Below are 15,725 nucleotides of genomic sequence, written 5' to 3'. Positions count from 1 at the left end.
TCTGTACCGGAGCTCAGATTTCATATGTTGATTCACACATATGACGGTATCTTTTACCATAACCTCTCTGGCCCTTTCCCTGCTCAAATCACAATGGAAATCATACAACATGATTGGAGGCTGCATCTATTAATTAATACTGTACCCAAAAGATGCCAGGAAGCTTTTGTTTTGTTTTTTCCCTGGCTTGTTTTGAGTGATAGGGATGAGAGAAAAGTATCTTCATTAAATCAGCTGGACACTGTTTTGTGGTATATTGATTGCTACGCTTTATAAAGTTCTCATGTAAGGTGGTCACTTTGCAGCTGTCAGGCAGAATCCAGCCCCTGAAGCAATTTTATTTGGGACTCCAATAGCTGATGTTAATAACAAGAAAAAATGTTGTTGGTATGTGAGTCAGACATTTCACATATTACTACTTTAATATTGCTAAATGCTGCTGGATGGGTGTAACATTATAAAACAGAAGTTGGACTTCTCTTGGAGATATTGAATATCTTTGCCATCAGGTTCAGCTGCGTGCATATCTTCGCCATCAGGTTCTCCAAGCTAAATCTCCCACATTTTTGTTTGTTTCATTTCACTACTGACCAGCTATGCTTGTTGATTGTCTTTCTCTACACATGGATAGCCAGTCACTGTATACAATGTACTATACTCTTGTATTCTTATGGAGACAGCAGGATGGTGATCAGGTTTTAGAAGGAAAGACAGGGTTTATTAATATGAAGGTTATTAATACAATTAATATTAAGGTTATTAATACAGTTCTGGAACTCGCTTATGATGGCAGATGAATTAAACAAAACCTAGCAAGAGCAAATTCCAGGAGTGTAGAGTGAATATATTTTTATGGAATGGACACCGGACTGTACTTTTTGCAGAGGTCGCAAGTAATGTACTGGTTTAATCCAAATACTGTAGGACCTTGTCGATAGTCTAGCAAACTTCATTAGGCTAGAGACTGGACCTACTTTCCTCTCCTGTTCAGACATACTCGCTGTATGCATTTACTTAGCAATGGCAATGCAAGCAATCCCAGTTCCTGTTGTAATCTGAGGACCGTGAGGGTCATTAAGCAAGTACCTGTGACCATGACATGGGAAGGGGTGGGAGTCCTGGGCAAGCAGGCCAGTGGGGAGAGCTACAGGTGAGAGGGTGGGTGCTATGAAGTGCGGGTGGGCCAGTGAGTACTCTGGGTGGGCACTATGGAGTGCAGCCAAGTTGGCGGGTGCCACAGGTGAGCACTGTGGAGTGTGGGCAGATCAGCAGGTGCTGCAGGTGGGCACTACAGAATGTGGGCAGGCAGGGACTATGGATGGGGGCCCCTTGGGGGAAAAAGCAGTGGGAGTGGGAGCAACTTGTGGGAGTTACTTGCGACCTCCTGCTAGCTTCCCCATTGACTTTGCTTGTGGGAAGCTGTCAAGAAAGGTTGCAAATGGCAATCTCATGACCATGGGATGCCACAACTGTCATAATTGCCAAGTGCCTGAATCGTGATCACATGACCATGGGAATGCTGCAATGGCTGGAAATTTGAGGACTGGTCGCATGTCTCCCTTGTTCAGGCTGTTGTAATGGTCACTGAGCGAGTGGTCATAACCTGAGGACTACCTGTATAAGCCTGGAAATTCAGCATTTTTTCAGCATTTGGCACCTGCACATTAAGATACATGTATATTCTATGGGGAGGAGGAAAGCTGTATCAATGGTATAAAAGATAAATAAACCCATAAAAGGTTTATATTCCATCTTTTAGTTTAGGAGCTCCAAGTGACATAGTTAGTTCTCCATCTCTTTTCCCATACAACAAACCAATGGGAAAAGTTGGTCTGAAAGAGAATAAATGGATGAGGAAACTGGGTCTCCCAGGGCCAGTCCAACACCTCACAATTACACCACACTGGCCATCAAGGATAACACTGACACCAGATTTAAACATGATTGTTGATTAAAATGTTTGCTTTTACCAGTAATATTTCTTATGATTTTGATGGCATAAATATTCTAAATCACATTATAATTTTCAAATTACACATAATTCTCTTACTTTCACATAGATATTCACAGGATGGAAATGATGTAAAGTAAATAACTTAGAGATTATAGCTTTTAAAGGCATTTAGAGATTTTTGCAGCAAATAGCTGGAGCAATGACATCACTATCAGAATTACAATGAGATCTGCTTTGCCAAAGCGTCACCATTAATTTGAGCATATCTTACAATGTCATAAAATAGCAAGAAAAAGGTGCCAGACATTTTAATAAAAGAAACAGAACAGGGAAGATTGATTTCTTATGAAATTGTTTTTCTTCCAATCTGTATTATCAATTATTCCCTACCTGCTGTATCTGAGTCTTACTTTCAGTATGCAGTGCATTTTTTGTCTTCTCCCTTGTTCACTTTTATAGCTTGATTCTCTGAAGAAGAAAGCATGCATGCTTTCCACCAGCCTACATATCAAAATCTCTAAAACCTGATTTCCTTTCTTTTCCTCAGCAAAACATATCTACTGGGGAGGGAGTACATGGAAGAAGAGCAGAGACTCCTGAAGTTGGTCATATGGCAGACATCCAAATCCGGAAGTCATCAGAATCTGGTGCAAATTGTTTTATTCTCTAAGGACTGAGTTGGAAAAACCATTAGTTTTTCTGCCTTATTGTGCTGTTAGATTTATACTCAGAGAGCTTTGCAATGGAATTATATGGGAAATAAATAAAATCCTGCCAAAAAATATTGAAAAATCTACCAATTTAAGTTATTTATATTGTGCTAACCCTAGCCATGGCAACTGGCAGAAGCAGGCAAAAATACACTTGGAGAAAATCATGGACTTGGGGTTAATGTTCTGAGCCTTTTTCAATATAATCCTTAGCAGAACTCCACAAGTGATTGGTTGGTTTATCTATGTTCTTACTAAAATGTATATGCTACTCTATTTCAAGAAGGTTCTAAGCAGCTTACATACCAACATTGGAATAAAGATAATAATCACAAATAGCAAAACAAAACAACAATGTCCTGAGGAGTATCCATCCCATAGAAGGAGGGTCTCTCTCATAACAAATCTACTCCCAAGCCTGACCAGAAAAGCCAGTTTCAATAGCTTTCCAAAAAACCAACAGGGCAGGAGACAACCTGATCTTGGGAGGCATGCTGATCTAGAGAAGGGTAACCTTGACTGTGTATATTGTCCTCATTCTTCTTGTCCTTCTCTGTTTTGTTTGCAGGAATAGAAAACAATGGATTAAGGCAGCATATCAATAAACAATAAAGGTTCCATGCCCATCTTGTGTGAATCTGCCAAGTTATGGCAGGAATAGGGAGAAAAATTGAGATTGGCAGGATATTCTGGTTATGCCCCAACTATGAGGACCAGTTGTAAGTACCACTTGTTCAGCATCGTTGTAACTTTGAACAGCCACTGAACTAGTGGTTGTTAAGCAAGGACTATCTGTAACTCATATTCTAATGAGATTATCTTGTCTTTTGGGTTTTTGCTTTTCCGCTGGAGAAATGGCTTGCCACATCTTTCACTTCCCTGCTCCTAGCTAGCATTTTACCTAGCCCAGCTAAAAGAGAATCTTTCATATTCAGTTCACTGTCATGCTACTCATGCAGGGCTTGATGCCTAGCAACACTCTCAAATTTGCTAAGATTTGTACAGAACTTACTAAAATATGACTTTTATATGGTTCACTCTCCAATGGTAAGTGGGCACTATGGTGAACAGAAGGCTTTTGAAGCTTCTGAATGCATTTATTAATAGTTTCTAAAACTGAAGTTTCCTTGCAACCATCCTTATAGGAACTTACTGGGAAAAATGGTTTGCAGATTGGCAGTCAAATCTACACAGATACTTGTGGACCAATACATGGATTCAGGAAGGGTGCACTACATTTATTTATTTAATTTCTCTTTTGTGAAGAATGGGATGGCTGTTCATTCATCTATAAAGCACTGGAAGTTCTGGGGATTGTACAGTCTGTGAGTAGTTTGCAGTGACTGAGTGGTGTTCTCTGTCTTCAACCTATTGGCTAACTTGTACTGAGCAATGATTACCTGAAAGTACTCTTTGAGACTTGCAAGCATTATAGACAACAAGATGCTAAAGCATCTGGAACCTCAGAGGGTTAGGAGGCTATGGAGGAATTGCAAATTGGTTAAAGTGTTTTGGAAATGAATGGACAATGGTAAAGCTGGTTATATGGCAGAGATTACTAAAGAAAAGTTCTAAGTGTTTAAGCCAAATATTTTCTTGAAAAGTGGCAGGACTTGAAGGAATCCCTTCAAGACAGAAAGATGTCATGATCAAAGTATTTTGAAACAGATGTCCATTTCAAGGGGCAATAGTGAGAAAGATTCACTATTCAGCAAAGCTTTAAACCTGCCTTTATGATCCCAGTCTTGAGAAAATCTGAGAAAGAAAAAATGTATAAATTAACTCGCCCATTGAAATCAGCTAAATTCTGCTGAACTGTAGCCTATAGGAGCAAAATACTAAAAGCTTGTTCTAAGTGTTTTATTTTAGCATAAATCCACTTTTCACATGCAGGTTATTCAAATGCCTTTGAATGAAAAAAAAAAAATGCTGGTTATGGTAAAACAGCCTCATTTGTTAGTGCCACTATGGAATAATGAAATGAATGCAGAACTTGAAGCAGGAATAAGCTCATATTCTGTGACATGCATGCAAGCATTTTTTTCACCCACTTCATGTGGCTGAAATGATAAAATCAGAACTCTCCTATATGCCATCCAAAGTATTGGAGGGTGGGGGGAGAGGTTACAGTAATCACACTCTTGCTTTACACCTTGGCTCTGCAAACTATGAGGAAACTAATTCAATTTTAAAACCAGACACTATCTTTAGTTTGAAGTTGGCTGCATGAAAACCCCAGGGACACTAATTAACTATAATAGAAGTCTCTCAACCTCTAAACAAATTTTAAGAAGTTGACAAGGCACTTTTGTAGTTTAGCCACATGCATTATGCATTTAAGCATCTGTTTAATATCATCCCATTTTTAGACATGAGCAAATTCATTGATTTTACTGAAGTTATTCCTAATTTCCTCCAGGATGCCTGAAATGTTGATCAAGATGCATATGAAGCCATTCTCACAAACTCACATTGTTAACAGTATTATTCTGGTCATAAAACTTTCCCATGGACTGTCTAAAAGGGACCATGTAGTCTGTTTCTCATTTGCATCTATAAGTCACCTGATGTATAGTGTCTGAAACTGTATGCGACAGCAATAAATCTCCATAGAAGGCAGCAAGTCTGGGCTTGGGTATTGGCATGAAACAGATTCCCGAGATGTTATTAAAGGTACTCTTTGGCCAATAGTTGGAATATGGAAGGGACTGTTCAGGATCAGCAAGGAGGAAATGAAGTATTGCAAGGGAAAATACACTAGAAGCCCATTTAATATCCTTAATTTATATCAATTGAGCATTCAAGGCAGCAAACAATTAAAATCCAGAATACAGAAAAAAACTTGAACTAATGCAAAAATTAATTAACCATTAAAAGTTTGGCAAAAGAGGTATGACCTGGCTGCTCTTCTGAAGGCAGAGAAGGCCTTATACAACTCCTGAGGGAAGGCACTTCACAGCCTGGGAACAAGACAGACCAGGCCACCTATAGCATTATATTAAACTGGGTCTAGGGGGACGCGGTGGCGCAGCGGCTTAATGACGCTGAAAGTTGCCGGCCAGAAATGGTCGACGCTTCAGCGGTTCGAGTCCAGCCTTTGTGTTAGCAGGGTGAGCTCCTGTTTCCTCCCCAGTTCCTGTAAACCCAACAGTTCAAAAACTCACGTGAGTAGATAAATGGGTACTCTCACTCTGGTGAGAGGAAAAATGCTGGCGGCGCCTTGCAAAAAAAAAAAAAAAGGAGTCGGGAGCAGTTGCTGGTAAGCGCAAAAAAAAAAACCGCGCACGCCCAAAAAGGGCGCGAAGCAACGGAAACCCCGCCTCCTGCGTTCGCCAGCTGGGCTCTGCTCTAGGAAGGAGGCCATGGCAAACCATTTCCGAAACAATTGCCTTGAAAACTGCAGAGTCGGTAACGACTGAGCGCAGATTAAAAAAAACAAAACAAAACTGGGTCTATGTATATGGAGTCTTGACAATAGAATTTAACGTGGATTCCCCACACATTTTTTTTTCTTTTAAACTGGTCATCCTTGTGAAAATGAGGTGAAATGTGCAAGACATATAGACAAACTATAATTAGAACATTAATGACAATATCTGCTTTGCCAAAAATAACTATAATTTTTCTGTTTTCCTGAGAAGCATTGATTTAAAATGCAAAACCAGTGCAGTGGCATTATTGTACTGTGACTTTTCCTGTTCCCTTTCACTCCTGCCCTGTTCCACTTCAATGACTGCTACTTGCATAGAAGGGAAAATCAGATCATTGATGCACATTTCGTATTAACTAGATTGCTACTGCAGAAATAGCAAGAGCAGCAGCCTCACTTGCATCTGTTAGTTCTTCTCTGTGTATCTAGCAGTGTCACTGGGGGATATGTCATTCCAGACCAGTTTTTGAGTTCCATTGTGTTTCAATAATTCTTTTCAACAATGTAAAGCCAGAAGAGATCTTTACTGAAGGCCTTGATAATTCGACCGAGGCATGGTGGACATGCTGCAATTCCTATAAGCAGCTGTTCAAGATGTAAAAAGAAATTGCTGGGGAATTTATATAAAGCTTGGAAGCTCACAACTTCTAAATTGCCCGGAGGCTCTTTCCCATGTAGCAAAGTATTGCCTGTGGCACTAGGAGGAACAGATGGAAATTTCTCAAATTCAGTTAAATCTCATTCTTTTAAAACAACAACAACAACAAAAACTGCAACATGTCACTACCTGTCACATAGCGTGCAAAAGAGAAATCCTCAGGGATCATTCACTCACATTTGGTGGGCCTATTGACTTGTTGCTGGAAGGGACTGGAAGGGTCAAGGATTATTTTGCAGTGAGGTTCACTCTAACTTTGAATATTTTAATATGTAAAGCTTAAAATCTGCCTTGCTTCAGTAGGGCTTATAACATAAATAAAAAACCAGTGTTAGTCAGAATGTTTGTGCATTGCATAAATAAAACAGGATAAGATCTCTTGAGCATAATTTAGATAAAGACTTGCAAAACTGGTGAATTCCTTCCTTGGGAAGGTGGGAGATTTTTGTTTACTGAAAGTTATGAATTTGCTCATGAATGCCAGTAGAGAGAAGATAAGATTATGATTAATAGAAGTACACAAAGTTAAAAAAAAAAAAGCTGCAGAAAAGGAACAATTAAAGGACCAAGTTTTACAAGGATTTATAGTATTGACATCAATACTACCAATATAATCTTACCCATTAAATCATGCACAGGGCAGTGACCAGCCATTGAAGGAGAGGGAGTGTGCGAGGGACTTCAGCCAGTCAGAACTGGATGTTCTACTAGAATAGAATGAAGTATTGGAAACCATCCGCTCTGAAGGGTTTAAGAGAACTCAGGTCAGAAATCAGCAGTTTTGGATCAAGCTGGAAAGTCAGGCATGGGGTCCATTTGCATGAGGTTGGAAGTAGGAGAGTACATCATTTATTCCTGCACTCAGGAAGCAGCTCGTGGCCTATGCTGGTGAGGGGTTATGCAGAAAATGCAAATCTGTTTTGTCTATTCTGATTTCTGTTTCACTTGGCATTCTGATCCATAAGGTTTTATTTTAACGTGTATCTCTGCTTATACAGTACATTTTCATCAAAAATTCATACAGTACCATACATTTAGTATACTATCCATTTAAAGACTTTTAGAGCTGGGAGAGAAATAATGTATGTTTCTAGAAAATATATGTGTTTTTCTTCAACAGCTTCCCTCTTCTCATACACATTTTAAATCTTAAACTTTCCATACCAGAGCTTAATGATGACCTTAAATTCTGGCTTGTTTTTCCCTACTTGTCATCCTGTTTTGCCTCTCTGTGTGAGAATCCATACCCTGGCTATTGTAAATTCAGTCCCCTCACCCAGCTGAAAACATATCCTACCCTGATCCTGCAAAGAGGCATCAGCAAACTGCTTTTGTATTGTGGCCAAGAAATCTATTTGGATCTGTCCCTAACAATCAAGTGCAACTCAAAGGAGTCCTCCAGAACAAATTCATATGTACTGTGACTTCTCTCCAAAAGGAAGCCACTACTGCAGATGACTAGGTATACCATATCTGGGCTGCAAAGATATGGAAGAGTACAGATGTACATATGTATAGAAATCTCTAATTCTTTGCTTTCCAAATTAAAGCCCAGATATGGCATGCTTACAGAAGACCAGATCATACAAACAAAAGTTGTAATGTGAGAACCACTGTGGCAACAGTTTGAGTGCTAGATATGAACATCAATTTCTACTTTTAAAAACATTCAATAGACATGAAAGAATAATAATCCATAATTTTAAGTTTCACATTTTATATCTATTGAAATTTGACATCATAGATGCCCAAAGAGCTTTTTACTGAGTTCATGTATTGGACTTCCAGTTCCCTTTTCTATGCCACTCTATAGTCTTGAATATCTAATTTAGCATATTCTAACAACTCCATTTATGTATAATTATTATAGACCTTTTTTGTATAGGACATGTTAAATTATCTAGTATGGGGAAGGTAGGAAAACTTAGTGCTGCTCTCCAGCATCTAGATGTCAACAGCTGTTGTAGTTGAAAATATTGCTGCTTAACTCTCTCTCTCTCTCTCTCTTTCTCTAATATGCCACTGTTTACATAATAAAGAATCTGTCTAATCTTATGAATTGCTCTGAAATATACTGTCCACATTCTGCCCAGGTTCTTTGACAAAAGGATTGTCTTGCTATTTTCAAGGAGACTCGCCATTAATGTTGATTTAACAAGGATTGCATTGGAGCCAATGTGCTGTTGCATGCCATACCTCTCTGGTAGCTAATATAACAAGAAGGGAAATTCTTTATTTTCCAAAATTATTACAGCCTAACATTCACCAATGTATACAACCTGCCAATTTCAAGATAACACACAAGGGCAAGTTTCCAGAAGGCCAAACTTGCCATTCCTTAACTTGAGAAAGAAGAAGGTATAAACTTAGGGACATAGAGTTAGAAGGGGATACTTAGGCAATTGAGTTGCACTCCCTGTTTCAGTGCAAGAATCTAAATTAAAACATCCCTGAATACAGTACTTCTGCTTGAACACATTGAGGGAAGGAGAAACTAATTACATTTCTCTGTAATTGTTCTATTGTCAAACTACTCTTACCGTTAGGAATTTCTTCCTGACATTCCACTACAGTTTGCTAGCCTGTAACTTAAACCCATTGCTCCATGTCCTGTGTATGGAATGACACAGAACTGGTCTGATTTTAAATCTGGAAAATGAAAACCGCCTAGTATACAGTATATAAAATGCATATCCTGCTGCTTACTGCAAGATTTCTTTTACTTTGTTGAAAGAGCTAGGTAGCTCTATCTGAATCAAGATTACTATGCATTGGATGGAAGAAAATATCTCTAAGCCAAATGTCGCCAGACTTTCCCTTGGTTAAGCATAGTTCTTGCCAATGAAAAAACTATAACAATCCAGTTGATAGACTGGAACCCTGGGAGTTCTTGTTCTCCAAATAGTACTAGATCAGATCATCCTGAACATCCTTGAGAGTGCAGCTTGGATTATTAATCTAGAACTTTCAAATTGCTATATGATAAAGATTAGATTTGCTAGTCTGCAGTTTAGTAAACAGAGAATTTCATTTTAAGAATCCTTTTCCTGAAGAATTCTTTTTGCAGGCTAGAGCTTGTCCAGCTTCTGCTACTGCCTGTTGATAAAATGATGGTCTGCAGGTAAATATTTTCTGAAGGATCTTATGACCATATTAATTCTTCCACCCTTTTCTCTCTGTGATTTGACCTGGCAACCAACAAGAAACATTCTGCCCCTTAAATGGCCAGCTTTCCTCAGGCAGATCTGTTCATAGAAAATGGAGTCGTATTTCAATCATTCCAATATAATTTCCTACTATGTTCATATTATGAGCAAATGGCAAAATGAATTTTATTTAAAAATGGGGATATGAGATAGGGGACAGAAGTATATTTCACATTATGTAACATCAAATGCTACAGCTATAACTATTTCTTAACTATGGTGTCTGAAACAGAGCACATATTGACTTAAATCCCTTGCCCTACTCAATATTCAATGCTTTCCTTTTTAAGATCCTCCTCCTCCTCCTCCTTGAAGCTGTGAAGTGAAGTTGTTGGGCAACCTGAAGAAAAAGGTTATGCAATGTGAAAGTTTTGCGTATGATTTTGAATGGATTTTCCTATTACTTTAACAGGAGAGATGAAATAATTAAATCTTAAGATGGTTTTAAGAAATTGGCTGCTTTTCTTTGAAATGGGTGGCTTTTGAGGAAAAAAGTGGTTCAAAGAAGTGTTAGGTTCAGAACTGCATCCCTGCTATTCCACACATTTCCTAATGCATTTTTAAAATAAGGCCTTAGTTAAAACTAAAGACTTTCACTTTTATATTTTAATCTTCCTTAAAAATTTAAAGAGGTGAAAGCGTAGAGACATTTTTCACAGCAATTGTATACCCATAACATACAGGATTTACATGGAACTCTTGGAAGTTTAAAGTACTAAACGTATCCATTTCCTAATCAAATACATAGTAGGTAGATTCACAGAGTGTTAAATCATAATTAGACTGTGAACCCAACCATTGTATTCTGTAAGCACGCATTTGTTAAACAAACCACAGTTTAGCATATTGTGTAAAGCTAGTTGCTCAGAAAATGAGAAGGGCCTGAAGGAAGTGAAGCAATGGAAGATTTCTGCCTATTCCAAATATAAAGTGCAAACATTATAAAGTGCAGTTAAGAAATAGTGGAAAATGAGTTATACTTCTTTTTCCCCTATCTCTATTCCTTCCTTTAGGACTCAAAAATAAGTCATAGAAGTTACCCGTTTTTTGAACCCATGAGGAACACACCAGCATTTCCAGATGCGGCTCATAGGCCTGTGGTCATACAGTTTATGTAAAGCAACATGAGTTAAATCTCACATCTTCAATTGTAGCAGCAGCACCAAATCAATTCTGTAACGGTTAACAATGTGGAAACCTAGAAACAAGTCATTTAAGATACTGCTGAAAGGCTATTTCAGCCACACTTTGTCATAGCCTGTTCATTAATATAGCAGCCAAAACCAAATTAGGTCATCGCAAAATTATGTTGGCTATATCACTTTGTGCTCAGTGGATAACATTTGCCAGACACCTTCTGGGTAATTCATTTCCAATAGAGCTCATGAGCACAAACTAAGCAACTGCACACCAGCTGAAGTTAAAAATAGGGGAGATACTTGCTCTAGATCCTAGCCTTACTTGGGATTTCCAATCAGTTTAATTCTCAGAGAATTTGAAAGGTACCCATCAAGCCTGACCTCCACAACCCCCTTTTCCTGCAACGATCTATAGTTTCAACTCTACGGTGTGCTTCAAGAAGACATCAAGAATAATAAGGTAGATCTACTGCGTAGAAAACAGGACCTTACAAAGCCTCCAGCATTTCAGAGATAAATGTATCTTTAACATATACATTCTCACACTAAACATCATGATATGAGCCTCTTCCATCATTAGATATAAATAAGGAGTTCCAATGTCTTTAGCTTCAACTACAATTTGGCAATTCAAAAAAAAAAAAAAGCTCATTTATCTCAGAATAATTCAGAGGCTCCTGATTCAACTCCAGTTTTGATTTCTATTTTGAAATGTTAATCTCCATTACTTGTACTGATTATGACCAGAGATCAACAAATGACCATGATTGCCAGGATAATAGGCTCCCTCACGAGATGAGCTTGCCAAATTTCAGATAAAATGTTGCGTTATGTGTGTGTTTATTCTAGATGGTTTTACATTCTCATTTTTAGAAGTGGGATGTTTTCTAAATTCCAGTCATGTCTTTATTTCTTGGCAAAACTGGGTGAAATTTTCAGGCTCCCTCTTTATATGGAGAGCTCGGGAAGAAATGTATAAAGCTTTTGCTGACACACAGTCTGTTTTTCCCCATGTCTCTGAATCATTAGGGAATTTTTGGAAGGATTCAAATTTGAATTAGTTTTTCTTCAGAGGAGCCCTGCTTCAGTTCAGGCATTTCTGGAACATTCTCAATCAGTCTGTTGCAGGAACTTGGGATTTGATTAAATCTATTGCACATCTCAACTGAAGACTGTGTTCTTGGTTTTGCTTGCTAGTATAACATTTATTGCAAAGACCTATGCCACACTGTCTTCAAAATAGAGTGTATTATTAAATTGTTCATAATACCGTCAATTCTCATACAGCATGTGTTTATACAACACTAATTTGTTCACACATGATTGATAAAACAGGGGAACAATGACTGTATATCATGAAGCGTGTTTGTTTATGCATGAGTTTCCAGAGTTTCAATTTTGTGCTAATGAGAAATCAGGTGAACACGGTGAGCAATACCCAGTTGACTGCAACAGCTTGCTGCTTTGTTTACTGCCTACTTGACTTAGCTGCTACGTGTGCACGACTTTGGTAGTGTCTATTGCACCTCTTTCCTTGTGTTTTGGTTTTATTACTGCTTACATGTATACAAAGTGAGTAAAATAATAGAAAAGAATGTGCCAAAGAAGTGTGCTGCTGATACAAATTTCAGGTAGAAAAAGAAAAGTTTTATTGATTAGTTACACTGTAGCCTCAACCTCAGATCCTAATTTTCAAGCTATCATCACTTATTTTCAAAGTAAGACTCTAAATTTGCATTCCTAAATTATGTCTTTAACCAGTTTTTCCACTGTATAAGTACCTTATTGGGACTGTTTACTGTGTTAGTAACGTTTTGATTACAAATGTGTTTTCATTCTTGAGTGACCTGCTCCTAATGCTATTTTTTCTGTAAGTCCTGTTATTCACATTGCACAATTTTGCATAGCACAGGGGTTTCTAGAAACACAACTATTTTGCTATGTGAGAACTGACGGCATCATTTTTAATCCAATATTTAATTTACAGGACACTGCTTTGGATTTGATAGGATAGCTGAAAGTGAAAAATATACAATAAGATATACTGTCTGAATTAAAAGTTATTTGAGATGGAACAAAAGCAGGGTATGCACAGTAGATATTCCAATAGAAAGGCTCCAACTGGAGAGTCAACATTAACAAGGACATGTGGAAACTTTTAATCAAGTGGACAACAAAAGGTTGCCATCTTGACCTAGTTGATGCTATCTCTTGCTTTTTATTAGAGGTGGAAAGTTACAAAATTCTATGTTTTAAGAGTTCTTTCAGCATTAAGAAGTCAATCCTTTTCTAGTTTTCTAAATTCTTGTTAGTATCATTGTACAAAAGATCACCTTTTTTCTCCCCTCTCTATATTCTTGCCTTCTTTCTGCTATTTGTTTTACTGCTCTTTTTCCAGATTTACATTATTTCTCTCTCGTGTATGACTATAGCATAATAACATTTATATCCAGTGTACCAGGAGCAAGAAATTCAGGTACCCTCTGCATTTCAAACACTTTAATTTCCTGACCATTCAAAGTGGATTTTAACTTATTTTTTAAAAAACAAGCTCTACAAAGCTAACTTTAGACATTTCTCTAGATCCGGAAGACTTGTTTCTAGTAAGACTGCCATTGCATTTTGTATATATTGTGGTTATAAGCTTTTCCCATCACCCAAAGCTGCTACCACATTTCAGTTTTAGAAAAACCTTTCACCACCAGTGAAATTATGCACTGATTAGTGATATTATAGAAACGTTAGCTTACAGACCCTTGATAGGTCCCTTCCTTTGTTTTCCCTAAACCAGCTATTTTTCAGTCATGATTTGCAAGAAAATGCAGTGCAAGTATGCAGAGGAAGACAGTACTGTTATTGCCAATTTGGTATTTACCTTCCTACTAGTTTTGTTTAGGGTTTACCTCAATATACATACTACTTGTATCCAGGTTCTATGTTATTGTTATTTCTGGGCAACTCACTCAGAATACGTTGGACACTCCAAAAGCTATGGCCCAATCATTTTGTTTTGTGGCCTTTCCTAAACTGTAGTATGGGGCAAAACTTAGTTCTGGTTCAGAACAACAGGAGATTGGTTGCTGACCATTTCATTTCTTCCAACAGTGGGATTCTGGGTTGGCAGGCCTAAAATCCTTCTCCTAATTCTTCAATCCACCTCAGAAAACAGGACCATCCCTTTGTAAGGCCTAAGCCCAAGTTGATGTCAGAATTGGGAACTCCCCAAATCTCTCAGGCTCTTAATGATTGTTTGATGATCACCACTTGCACCATCAATTTAACACTCACTTATAAATTACTGCAAGGCTGTAAGAAGTGCTTCCAAGTGACTGAGAATGGAATATTTTATAGGTTGGTCATATTCTTACTATACTATACCTATTGTGCTTTCAGTCTACATGGAGACTGAATGGATGGAGCAAAATGTCACACGACACATTGACAGGTAAATCTGTAAATCAACAAGTAAGCACAAATGGGGGTGGGGGGACAATAACTTTTGTAGATTGACTTGCTGATCAGTTTTAAAACCTTTTTGCTCCAAAGCAACAGATCATTTTTCATTTTTAAAAGAATTATTAACATAAAAAGAATATTCTCAATCCTTACCTGAGATAATATTTTCAACATGAAATTAGGTATATGGCATGTCTGGAAGTAATCCAAGTATACATCTCAAAGGATTAAAGTCTGCAGGGCAGATTTGCTCATTGAATGTTATTATTTTTACTTATTGCATTCAGATTGTTTTCTTGGCACTTGACGCTCAACAGTACCAGACTGAAGAGCTCGGGTGATTCAAGTCTTGGAACCATTCCAACATTCCGGTTCTTAAGCCATTCTTTAGTTGATTTTTTTTTTCAAATCAATGGCTGCATTCATTCATGGTACAGAACTATAAAAGCATGGGAGAAAAAGGAGAAAGCAGAAGAAGCTGTTTTTAAATTTAAGTTTTTCTGGGTGGAATTCAATAAAAAATAAATCAAGTTTAGAAATTTACCAAATGAGCACACAGATTCCAACTGTACAACACATACATACACACACATAAACACAGAGGAGCAGGAGTATAGAGCAGTGCAAATTGTGTTGTTTCTGATACTTTGTAAATGTAATATCTGATGCAAATATACAGGCTAAGCACTGGACCATATTGTTTTCCCAGTGGATTCTCATTCACAAAATATGAGTGCAATATTTTTAGAATAAGAGGCAAGTCCTTCTAAGGAGAAATGCATGGATATTAGAGGAAAGAAAAATAGCTGATTCCTTTCAGTTTACCAGTCTTGTTCCTTAATTTAAAAAATGACTTTGGGCTGAAAAATGTGTCATTTGTCTTTAGTTTCCATTTTTGGGAACTGTAACTGATAGAAAATGAAGAACTTCCAGGAACCAGCCATGATACATATATTCTGCTCATGAAAAATTTCACCACAAGATAAAATAATTCTCTCCTCCTGGTTGTAGAAGTAGACTACCTATAGCTCTTACATTATGCTTGAATGCTGCTCCTGAATGGAATGAATAGTTGAACACATCTTCCAAGTTGTACTGGAATCTAATCAGCATCCAATATTAAGGAATGCTGAAAGGTCCTGAAAGTTTTCAGTCTTTATTAATTTATCTCC

The 15,725-nt window shown here is 37.7% G+C and overlaps 1 long non-coding RNA gene across 1 annotated transcript in view; it reads right to left on the bottom strand.

The window, feature by feature from the left end:
• LOC148214625 (uncharacterized) overlaps positions 1-14,825 on the bottom strand; it is a 44,741-nt gene extending 29,916 nt beyond the window's left edge. The window contains exon 1 of the long non-coding RNA XR_015797718.1: positions 14,707-14,825. This is a non-coding gene — a long non-coding RNA (uncharacterized LOC148214625). The remainder of the gene's footprint in view (positions 1-14,706) is intronic.
• Between the last annotated feature and the right edge of the window lie 900 nt (positions 14,826-15,725).

Source organism: Python bivittatus, unplaced genomic scaffold (assembly GCF_059951505.1).
Source record: "Python bivittatus isolate LINGU-HERP-01145 unplaced genomic scaffold, Pbiv_v1 ctg000610_np1212, whole genome shotgun sequence".
NCBI classification, from domain to species: domain Eukaryota; kingdom Metazoa; phylum Chordata; class Lepidosauria; order Squamata; family Pythonidae; genus Python; species Python bivittatus.
Note: the sequence above shows the minus strand (reverse complement) of the source record. Positions and strands in the feature narration are given on the sequence as shown.